The sequence below is a fragment of the Patagioenas fasciata genome, chromosome W (assembly GCF_037038585.1).
Source record: "Patagioenas fasciata isolate bPatFas1 chromosome W, bPatFas1.hap1, whole genome shotgun sequence".
NCBI lineage: Eukaryota > Metazoa > Chordata > Aves > Columbiformes > Columbidae > Patagioenas > Patagioenas fasciata.
The window spans coordinates 43,962,901-43,975,176 of NC_092559.1; the positions used below are offsets into that span (position 1 = coordinate 43,962,901).

Here is a 12,276-nt window from a genome sequence, read left to right on the forward strand (position 1 = left end):
GCAGTCTTGAGACATGGAGTCAACTGCCTCTTCCTATGTGACCTCATAGGGAGGCCTTCCACCACATCCTCACCTACCTCTCCTTCAAGATCCAGGGCCTCAAACCTATTACAGAGGGGCACCCGGGGAAGCAAAGCAGGGAGGGAAGGGGGTTGCCCACGATGCCAAACTGGGACTTGCTTCCAACCCTCCTCATCTTTTTGGTCCCCTGCCTCTGCCCAACAGTGACAGGGCAGGGGCTGTCTCAGGTCTCCCCCCTCTACCTGACAGGGTGGGGGGTCCATCATCTTTTGGGGGGTATCTCCCTGGTGCCTTTCTGGCTGGAATGCCAGGGAGTTACTCCACCAGTCAATCTCCTTCTCACATTCCCTGATGGTCCTCAGTCTCTCAACCTCCTGCTTAAGTTTTACCACCATGCTGAGCAGATCTTCCACCTGCTCACACCTCATGCAGGTGGAATGCCAGCCTCTCTCCCCTGGCAACAGCAGGCTCTGGCACTCCCTGCAGCCAGAGACCTGAACAAGCACATGAAGCTGCAATGCATAGTCAAAGAGCGATCAAAAGACACTTCAGGGCCTTGGGACAGTTGGAAAGGGAATCTGGAGCACAGGTTATTTTTTCCTCTATCCTTCCAGTTGCAGGCAGCAACATTGGAAGAAACAGACCGACCCCTTCTATGGCTCTGTGACTGCAGTCACTGCCACAGTTTTGGGGTTTATGATAGTGGGATGGTCTACACAGCACCAGGTTTGCTGGCTTCAGATAGGATTCACCGTTCTCAAAGGGGGAAGAGGGTCTTTGCTCATGAGCTAGTGGGGCTTATTGACAGAGCTTTAAACTAGACATGATAGGGGAGGGGGACAATATCAGGCAAGCTGTGGGACAAGACATCAAGGTTAGAGGGGCAGAGTGCTAGTGACATGGCCCTGAGACGTGCTGGTCACACTGGAGCACACTTCAAGTCTTACGGAGACAAACCAGGGGCTCCTGAGGTAACAGAAGTCAACAGTGAAATGCTGAAAAGGAATTATGGGGTCTTCCTCTGAGATGGTGACAAGAGCGACAGCTCAGCTGAAGTGCCTCTACACAAACCCATGCAGCATAGGCAACAAACAGGAGGAGCTGGAAGCCACTGAGATGCTAGAAAGCTATGACCTAGTGGCCTGTCACCGTTTATTGCAGGGGGACAATAAACCATGGCACATGCTGCCCACCAGGTGCAGAGAGGAGCAACCAGCTTGTGCAGCGGGTGTGGTAGCTTGTGCAGCAGGGTGCAGAGAGCACTTGTTGCTTGTCAGTCCCTCTAACTTATTGCCAGCGTCCCTGACTGCTGATGACCATGGTCGTCTCCAGAAGGAGAGCTTGTCTCAAAAAGACTGTGGCAACGCAGAGTGAGGTTCTGTCCCGAATGGTGGCTGTTTAGGTCTCCGGCTGCAGGGAGTACCAGAGCCTGCTGCTGCCGGAGGAGGGAGGCCAGCATTCCACTTGCGTGAGGTGTGAGCAGGTGCAAGATCTGCTTGACATGGTTGTGAAACTTAAGGAGGAGGTTGAGATGCTGAGGTCCATCAGGGAGTGCAAAAGGGAGATCGACTGGTGGAGTAACACCCTGATGTGCCAGTTGGAAAGGCCCCAGGGAGGTACCTCCGAAAAGGAGATGTACCTCCTGCCCTCTCGGACAGAGGCGGAAGTCCTGAGACAGCCCCACCCTTGTCGCTGTCGGGCAGAGGTAGGGGACCTAAAAGACGACGAGGGTTGGAAGCGTATTCCAGTTTGGCATCACGGGCAGCCCCCCTCCCTGCCTGCTTTGCCTCCCCAGGTGCCCCTCTGTAATAGGTTTGAGGCCCTGGATCTGGAGGAGGAGGTAGGTGAGGAGGTGGTGCTAAGCCTGCCTACAAGATCACGTAGGAAGAGGCGGTTGACTTCACAACTTAAGACTGCCTCTGATAAGAAAGAAAGAAGGGTGATTGTAATAGGAAATTCCCTTCTGAAAGGAACAGAGGGCCCAATATACAGAGTTGACCCTCATCTTAGGGAAGTTTGTAGTCTACCTGGAGCCTGGATCAAGGATATTGCTAGAGAGCTCCCCAGAATGGTGCACCCAACAGACTACTACCCGCTGCTGGTCTTCCAGACAGATGGGGAGGAAGCTGCTTCCCGTAGTCTGAGGGGAATGAAGAACGATTTCAAGGTCTTGGGAAGGATGGTGAAAGACTTAGGGGTTCAAGTGATCTTCTCTTCGCTCCTTCCATCTTCAAGTGATGATGTGGGGTGGAATAGGAAAATTCAGTCTCTAAATGGTTGGCTCCAAGGCTGGTGCTATAGGCAGGGCTTTGGATTTTTTGATAATGGTTGGTTTTATAAGACTCCAGTCTGGACAGTGTTACGCGGGAAAGGTTTATCTCGCTGGGGCAAAAGGATGTTAGGGCAGGAATTAGCTGGGCTCATTTGGAGAGCTTTAAACTAGGCTTGAAGGGGGATGGGGTTGTAGCTGGGCTTGTCCCAGTGAGGCAGAATTCTAAAACGGATGACGACCGGGTGGCCTCCTGTGCCCCTAGGGAGAAATTGATGTGCTCTGCTCGCTCCCTGAACTGCCTGTACGCCAATGCACGCAGCATGGGGAATAAGCAGGAGGAGTTAGAATCCTATGTTCGGTCGGGAGATTATGACCTGTTGGCAATTACAGAAACATGGTGGGACAGCTCACATGACTGGAATGTGGTCATGGATGGCTATGCCCTTTTCAGGAAAGACAGGCCAGCCAGGCATGGTGGTGGAGTTGCTCTCTATGTGAGAGAGCAACTACAATGTACTGAGTACCGTCCAGTCATGGATGAGGAACGAGTTGAGGGTGTATGGGTCAGGATCAAGGGACAGGCTGGCAGGGGTGATACTGTTGTAGGTGTCTATTATAGGCCACCAGATCAGGCTGAGGAAGTTGATGAGGCCTTCTATGGGCAGCTGAGAGTGGCCTCACAGTCACAGGCCCTGGTTGTTGTGGGTGATTTTAATTTCCCTCATGTCTGCTGGAAGGACCATTCAGCCAGCCAGCCACAGTCCAGGAGGTTCCTCCAGTGCATTGATGATAACTTCCTCATGCAGATGGTGGAGAAGCCGACTAGGAGAGGTGCACTGCTGGATCTCATCCTCACTAACAAGGAGGGTCTGGTTGAAGCAGTAAAGGTTGAGGGCTACCTGGGTTGCAGTGACCACGAGATGGTGGAGTTCAGCATCTCGTGTGGTGGGAACAGAATAGCAAGTAGAATTGCAACCCTGGACTTTAGCAGGGCTACCTTTGGCCTTTTCAAGCAATTGCTAGGGGAAATCCCATGGGCAAGACTTCTTGAAGGAAAAGGGGCCCAAGAGAGCTGGATTGCATTCAGAGATTGCTTCTTCCATGCTCAGGATCAGAGCATTCCCACACGTAGGAAGTCGAGGAAGGGAGCCAGGAGGCCTGTGTGGTTGAATAGGGATCTGTTGGGTATGCTCAAGCAGAAGAGGAGAGTTTACAGGTCATGGAAGCAGGGGCTGGCCACTTGGGAGGAATATAAGGCTGCTGTTAGAGGATGTAGGAAGGCAGCTAGGATAACCAAGGCCTCCTTAGAATTACAGCTGGTGAGAGGGGTCAAGGACAGCAAAAAGAACTTTTTCAAATACATAGCAGATAAAACTAATACCAGAGGCAATGTAGGCCCACTGATGAATGGGGTGGGTGCCCTGGTGGCAGAAGACACAGAGAAGGCAGAATTGCTGAATGCCTTCTTTGTCTCTGTCTACTCTGCTGGAGGCTGTCCTGGGGAGCCCCGTACCCCTGAGACGGGATGAAGCCAGGTCAATGGAGGAGTTTGCTTTAGTCGATGAGGACTGGGTTAGGGAGCAATTAAATAGTCTGGACATCCATAAATCCATGGGTCCAGATGGGATGCATCCGTGGGTGCTGAGGGAGCTGGCTGAAGTCATTGCTAGACCGCTCTCCATCATTTTTGCCAAGTCTTGGGAAATGGGAGAGGTGCCCGAGGATTGGAGGAAAGCAAATGTCACTCCAGTCTTCAAAAGGGCAAGAAGGTGGACCCAGGTAATTATAGACCGGTCAGCCTCACCTCTGTCCCTGCGAAAGTAATGGAACAGCTTATCCTTGGTGTCATCTCAAGGCATATCAGGGATAAGAGGGTCATTAGGGGCAGTAAGCATGGCTTTACCAAGGGTAAGTCATGCTTGAGCAACCTCATAGCCTTTTATGAGAATCTAACAAGGTGGATGGATGATGGCAGGGTGGTGGATGTGGTCTACCTTGACTTCAGTAAAGCCTTTGACACAGTCTCCAACAGCATCCTCACAGCTAAATTGAGGAGGTGTGGTCTGGACAATAGAGTAGTGAGGTGGGTTGCAAACTGGCTTAAAGAGAGAAGCCAGAGAGTGGTGGTCAATGGTGCGGAGTCTAATTGGAGGCCAGTATCTAGTGGAGTGCCTCAGGGGTCAGTACTGGGGCCAGTAGTGTGGAATTAGAAGTCAGGGAAACTAAGCAACTAGGATCCCTGTTTAGCGAAAGGGGCATTGACAAGGTGATTGGAAGAAGACACAAACCCTCAACCTCTGGAGGTGACTTCTGTCAGGTGTGAAGGAAAGGTATCCCTTCAAGGAAGATGTTACCTGTCACCCAGGCAAGTGGACCACCATGGAGAAAGGTATCCAGTACCTGAGGGAGCTAGCTGTTCTGGAGGTGATTTATAATAACACCAATAATGACAATCTACCCACTGCTACCAATGAGATCCAGTGCATGCAACCCATGTGGTGGAGGTTCCTGTGGAGTGCACCATCATCCTACGCCAGCTCATTGGCAGTAATGTCATGGAAAGAAGGCAAGGGTCAAATGGTGGATGAATTGACTGGCCAGCTCTGTCAGTACAAGGGAAGTCTATCTCCCTATGGGCTTGTGTCTCAGCTGTGGAGAAACTGCCCGACGTACTAGCTGAAAAATTGTCCGAAGAGTTCCAGCGTTTTGAAGAAAAGTTCTGCTCCACACCTGCATGGCCTAGGGTTTCAGCTATTCAGAATGAGTGTTTCTCTGATCAAGGGAGAGAATACAGAGGATATACAAAATGGGGCATCCTTTGGTTTTCCTGTGTGACAATGGAGAAGACATGAGGAGATGGGATGGACAACCTATCTCAGTCCTAGAGGCATGGGTACATGAGCTGAAAGGGGAGACAACCACAAGAGGACATTATGCCAGGAAAAATGCTGCCCCAGTTTCCAGCAGGTAGTTCCCCAGACAGAGTAGAAGAGCTGACCTTGCCTCTGACCCTCTTGAAGGAGCTTCTAATTCATTCTTGCAAAAAGGAAGCAATGAGTACCATGACCAGGACTAGGGGGCCCTGCCTCCAGACAGGTGGAGGAGAGGGATAATATAGTTTATTGGACTCTGTGGATTCAATGACCTGGAACATCAGAGCCACAGGAGTACACGACTCTGGTGGACACTGGGATGGAATGTACTCTAATTTTATCAAACTATGAAGGGACAGAACCCATCAGCATTTTCTAAGGTGACTGGGGGATTCCAACAGCTAACTGTATTAGATGCTGAGGTGAGCCTGAATGGAAAGGACTGGCAAAAGCACCCCATTGTGACTGGCTCAGATGCTCCATACATCCTTGGTATAGACTACCTCAGAGGAGGGTATTTTAAGGACCCAAAGGGGTACAGGTGGGCCTTTGGCATAGCAACCGTGGAGTCAGACAATGGGACTCATTTCCGGAACAACCTCATAGACACTTGGGCCAAAGAGCATGGCATTCAGTGGGTATATCACGTCCCCTACCATGCACCAGCCGATGGAAAAATCAAATGGTACAATGGACTGTTAAAGACTACACTAAGAGCAACGGGTGGTGGAACTTTTAGAAATTGGGATTCAAATTTGGCAAAGGCCACCTGGTTGGGTTAACACCAGGGGATCTACCAGTTGAACTGGCCCTGCCCAGTCGAAGCCTCCACACACTGTGGAGGGGGATGAAGTCCCTGTGGTGTGAATGAAGAATATGTTGGGGAAAACAGTCTGGGTTACCCCTGCCCTGAGCAAAGGTAAACCCATCCGTGGGATTGCTTTTGCTCAGGGACCTGGGTGCACTTGGTGGGTGATGTTAAAGGATGGAGGAGTGTGATGTATACCTCAGGGAATTTGATGTTAGGTGAGTATGCTCCCATTACATGAATTGTATGATGGTAATTACTGCATAATACTATTCATAAGATTAACAGTATTCAATAAGTGTCTTTCAGGTTAATGAAGAATAACCTTCAACAAAATTCAGCAAAGTGCGGCAATGATGGAACCAAAGCTTGCTCCAACAACTGGTATTCAGCCACCTGCTCGAGGTCAGCGCTTCTGGCATGCAGGCTGTGAACAAGAAATAAACATTCCAAATGCAGCATGCAGCAATACAACACTCCAACATGGCACTCCATCTTTCCTGCTTGTCCTGATGGAATCCAAAATAATGGACTGTCCTGGTTTTGTTAAAAAACAAGTTTCTCTTTTAGTGAATTTTGCCTGTCAGCTAAAGCCTTCATATTAGCTGCATTTTCCTGGAGAACCAGATACATGTTTTGGTAAACCTAGCAATGGAATGCAAACTTATTGATAAGCACGGATGGACATCTCGCGAGAGGGGCAACGAGAAACCGGTGACCAAGAGACTGACCAACTGTGTATAACATTCCATTCACGTGAATACTTCATATAAAAGTGGGAGATCACGAGGATCTCGTCCCTTTTTTTCCTCATGGTCGACATTAGGAGAGGACCTTGCTGGTTGTCCCTGCAAACTGAGGCCTAGTGAGAGACTGAATCCAATTCCGGTTGGCTACAGAGTCTAATCCAGGACTTTGGGTGCTGGCTCTGCAGTTGCTGAGACTTACAAGATTGGTTTTGTATATTTTGTATTATTTTCTCTATTCTTATTAGTAGCATTAGTAAAACATCTTTAATTTTTCCAACTCTCTTCTCTCTGTCCTTCTTTCCCTCCCGATCGCCTGTCCTAAGTGGGAAGCGGGAAGAGGGAAGGGCAAAAGGGGGAAGTGGGGGGGAGAGGAGGTTAACAATACATCTGCCAGGGTTTGATTGTCACCCCGCAATCTTAATCCTCGACACTGTGACATCATTCTAGACAACTTTAGACATTCATTTAAGTTTTCAAGTGTTAATTGTAACATTGTACTAAAAATTCAAATTAAGTACATTTTATAAATTTAGTGTGTCTTTAAAGCTGATGTGCAAGCATTTAAATTTCCCCACTAAGAACATGACAGAGAGGTTTTGGTTTCCAGCTACAAATCTAAAAAAGTAAAAAAGTTGAAAGAAATACATTATAACTGAGAGGCTTAATATGCCCTCTTTGGAATCATTAAGGCAAAAAGTTTTGAAAAACCCACTCCCAGGTATCTACCTTTCTGTCTTTCCCAGTTCTGTTTTGCTGCAGGATTCATTTTCAGACCACTCTTTTTTGAGCTATTTGAGACTGCATAATTACAGGACACTATTGTTTAGGAAACTGAAATAAGTAAATTTGCATAAACACAATCTAAACCAGATATGGTTGTTTATTTACCTGGGGAACAGTAACAGCATAAAATGTACCAAATTTAGTGTCTCCTGCAACATTTCTTCCCTTAAACATTGCAAATACAAATGTCTGCCGAGTTTGGTCAAAAAAATTAAATTGTTAGTAATATTTCCCCCTATACTGCCTGCAGAGTCAAGATAGCTAAGAGTATAAGTTGATTTCTATTCATTCTTGAGACCAGCCCTGCAGAAAAGTACTTGAGCGTACTTGTGGATGTAAAGCTGGACATGAGCCCACAATGTGCACTCACAGCCCGGAAAGCCATCTGTATCCTGGGCTGTATCAAAAGAAGCATGGCCAGCAGGTCAAAGGAGGTGATTCTGCCCCTCTACGCTACTCTGGTGATAGCCCAGCTGGAGTATTGCATTCAGCTCTGAGGTCCTCAGTATAGGAATCTCAGAATCATAGATAAGTTTGGGTTGTGTCCTGGTTTTGTTAAAAACAAGTTTCTCTTGCAGTGAATTTGCAACAAGAAACAGGTGACCAAGAAACTGACCAATGGAGTATAACATCACGTTCACGTGAATACTTCATATAAAAGTGGGAGATCACGAGGATCTCGTCCCTTTTTTTTCCTTATGGCTGACATTAGGAGAGGACCTTCCTAGTCATCCCTGCGAACTGAGGCCTAGTGACAGACTGAATCCAGTTCCCGTTGGCTGCAGAGTCCAGTCCAGGATTTCGGGTGCCGGCCCAGCAGTTGCCGGGACTTTCAAGATTGGTTTTGTATATTTTGTATTATTTTCTTTTATTTTATCAGTAGCATTAGTAAAACATTTTTAATTTTTCCAACTCTCTTCTCTCTGTCCTTCTTTTCCTCCCAATAACCTGTCCTTAGTGGGAGGGGGGAAGAGGGAGGGGCTGAAGGGGGAAGCGGGGGGAGAGGGGGTTAACAATGCATCTGCCACGGTTTTATTGTCACCTCGCAATAAAAACCTCAGCAGGTTGGAAGGAGCTTCAAAGTTAATTTGGTCCAACCCCCCTGCAATGAGCAGGGACATGTTCAACTAGATCAGGTTGCTCAGAGTCCTGTCCAGCCTGGTCTTGAATGTCTCCAAGGATGGGGCACCTACCACCTCCTTTCTGGGCAACCTGATCCAATGTTTTACCACCCACATCGTAAAAAAATTCTTCCTCATGTCTAGCCTGAATCTCTCCTCCTTTAATTTAAAACCATTACCCCTCGTCCTATTCCAACAGGCCTTACTAAAAAGTTTCTCCCCATCTTTCTTATAAGCCCCCTTTAAGTATTGAAAGGCCACAATAAGGTCAATCTCACTGGAGTCTTCTCCAGTCTGAACAACCTCAACTCTCTCAGCCTGTCCTCACAGGAGAGGTGTTCCAGACCTCTGATCCTCTTGGTGGCCACTCCTCTGAACCCTCTCCAACAGGTCCATGTCTTTCCTGTAATGAGGGCTCCAGAGCTGGCTGCATTACTCCAGGTGGGGTCTCACTAGAGCAGAGGGGCAGGATCACCTCCATCGACCTGCTGGCCACACTCGTTTTGATGCAGTCCAAGATATTATTTGCCTTCTGGGCTGCAAGTGCACACTGACAGCTCAAATCCAATCTTTCATCTACCAATACCCTCAAGTCCTTCTCCAAAGGACTGCTCTCAATACTTTCATCCACCAGCCTGTATTGATACTGGGGGTTGCCCTGACCCAGGTGCAGGACCTTGTACTTGGCCTTGTTGAACCTCATGAGGTTCACATTGGCCCACTTCTCAAGCCTGACCAGGTCCCTCTGAATGGCATCCCATCCCTCAGGCATGTCAGCCTCACCACTCAGCTTGGTGTCATCTGAAAACTTGCTGAGGGTGAACTTGATCTCACCGTCTATGCCACTGATGAAGATATGAAACAGTACTGGTCCCAGTACAGACCCCTGAGGGATACCACTTGTCACTGGTGTCCATCCAGACATTGAGCCATTGACCATTACCATCTGGATGTGACCATCCAGCCAGTTCCTCATCCACCAAACCATCCACCCACCAAATCCACATCTCTCCAATTCAGAGAGAAGGATGTTGGCGGGGACCATGTCAAAGGCCTTACAGAAGTCCAGGTAGACAACATCCATAGCCCTTCCTTTGTCCACTGATGTAGTTACTCCATCGTAGAAGGCCATTAGGTTGGTCAGGCAGGACTTGCCCTTGGTGAAGCTGTGCTGGCTGTCTCAAATCACCTCCCTGTCCTCCATGTGCCTTAGCATAGCTTCTAGGAGGATCTGTTTCATGGTCTTCTCAGTCACTGCTGTAGTTCACTCTGCAACATAAGTGTCCTGGTTCAGGGGTCAGTACTGGGGCCAATATTATTCAATATATTCATTAACGATTTGGATGAGGGAATTGAGTGTACTATCAGCAAGTTTGCTGATGACACTAAGCTGGGAGGAGTGGCTGACACGCCAGAAGGCTGTGCTGCCATCCAGCGAGACCTGGACAGGCTGGAGAGTTGGGCGGGGAATAACCTGATGAAATTTAACAAGGGAAAGTGTAGAGTCCTGCATCTGGGCAGGAACAACCCCAGGTTCCAGTATAGGTTGGGAAATTACATATTAGAGAGCAGTGTAGGGGAAAGGGACCTGGAGGTCCTGGTGGACAACAGGATGACCATGAGCCAGCACTGTGCCCTTGTGGCCAGGAAGGCCAATTGCATCCTTGGGTGTATTACAAGGGGGGTGGTCAGTAGATCGAGAGAGGTCCTCCTTCCACTCTACTCCGCCCTGGTGAGACCCCATCTAGAATATTGTGTCCAGTTCTGGGCCCCTCAGTTCAAGAAGGACAGGGAACTGTTGGAGAGGGTCCAGTGTAGGGCAACAAAGATGATTAAGGGTGTGGAGTATCTCCCTTATGAAGAAAGGCTGAGGGAGCTGGGTCTCTTTAGTTTGGAGGAGACTGAGGGGTGACCTCATTAATGTTTATAAATATATAAAGGGTGAGTGCCACGAGGATGGAGCCAGGCTCTTCTCAGTGGCAAACAATGATAGGACAAGGGGTAATGGGATCAAGCTGGAACACAAGCGTTTCCACTTAAATTTGAGAAAAAACTTCTTCTCAGTGAGGGCGACGGAGCACTGGAACAGGCTGCCCAGGGAGGTTGTGGAGTCTCCTTCCCTGGAGACATTCAAAGCCCACCTGGACATGTTCCTGTGCGACCTCACCTAGGCGTTCCTGCTCCAGCAGGGGGATTGGACTAGATGATCTTTCGAGGTCCCTTCCAATCCCAAACATACTGTGATACTGTGATACTGTTAACCCCCTGCCCACCCACCCCCCCATTAAGGAAAGGGAATAGGAGGAAAAGGGAGAGAGACTTACAAGTTGGAAAAGTTCAAAATGCTTTGTTAATAATATTAATAATGAGAGAAAAATAATCTGAAATAAATAAAACCAATATTGAATTTTCTGGTGTAGCAAAGCGGCTGCAGACATCACTCCAGTGGAAGTCCTGGGCTGGAATTGGCAATAAACTAGAACGGGATTCAGGGATGCATTACCTGGAACTAGGCCTGGGATCGCAGGCAGAACAGGCAGAGTCCTCTTCATACCTGGCTTCTACAGGTATGTCAATCAGAAAAGGAAGATCAAAGGAAGTGTGTCGCCCCTGATGAGCAAGACTGGTAAACTGGTAACAACAGACGAGGAAAAGGCTGAAGTACTCAACAACTTTTTGCCTCAGTCTTCACTGGCAAGCTCTCTTCCCATGCCTCTTGAGTGGATGAACTGACAGACAGGGACTGGGGGAACAAAGTCCCTCCCACTGTAAGTGAGGATTTGGTTTGTGACCACTTGAGGAACATGAACAGATATAAGTGCATGGGACATGATGAGATACATCCCAGAGTCCTGAGGGAATTGGCTGATGTAGCAGCCAAGCCCCACTCTCAATGATATTTGAGAAGTCATGGCAGTCAGATGAAGACCCTGATGACTGGAAAAAGGGAAACATTGCACCCGTTTTTAGAAAGGAGGACCCCAGGAACTACCGACCTGTCAGTCTCACCTCTATGACTGTTGGTAGTTAGGGTCTTGCGTTCGGAAGATCTCACGCTGTACGGGAAGATAGTGGCCCCTCCCCTGATAGGTGTAGTGTTTCGTGTGTTATCTAAGCAGACGGATGTGACGTTGTAAAACTCAAGGTATATATTGCTTTATTACCTACCAATAAACGCCATTTGCCGTCCACCACATTGGTGTCTGCAAGCTGATGGACCGAGCGACCTGAGGGTGGTTGCCGTGCCGTTCCTGAACCAGGACACTTATGTTGCAGAGTGAACTGCAGCATATTCTGGTGCCGGAAACTCGGGAATATCTCCTGATTTCAGGTGTGAACAGTGGTCGAGGCAGCTGGACTTGCCATGGCGGAGGAGGACGCTGCCATAGCCACTAGGAAGATGGAAGCCCTAGTGAAGGTTGTATCTCAATTACATAAGCAGTGGGGAATTGATTGTAGGCCTAAAGATTTTACTCTTGCAGTTGTGAGGCTTTTGGAAATTGGGGTAATTGAACAGCCGGTGGAGATTCTCCACCCGGAGGGGTGGGACAAGTTCACCAAAGCACTGGCCGAGGAGACAATGTCCTCGGGTTGTGGGAAAAACCTGAAGTCGTGGGGGAAAGTCGTGCAAGCCTTGCAAAAAGCTATG

The 12,276-nt window shown here is 48.6% G+C and overlaps 1 protein-coding gene across 2 annotated transcripts in view; it reads right to left on the reverse strand.

Annotated features, from left to right (window-relative positions):
* Positions 1 to 12,276, reverse strand: part of LOC136115739 (CBP80/20-dependent translation initiation factor-like) — a 125,097-nt gene that overhangs the window by 34,939 nt on the left and 77,882 nt on the right. The window lies entirely within an intron of this gene.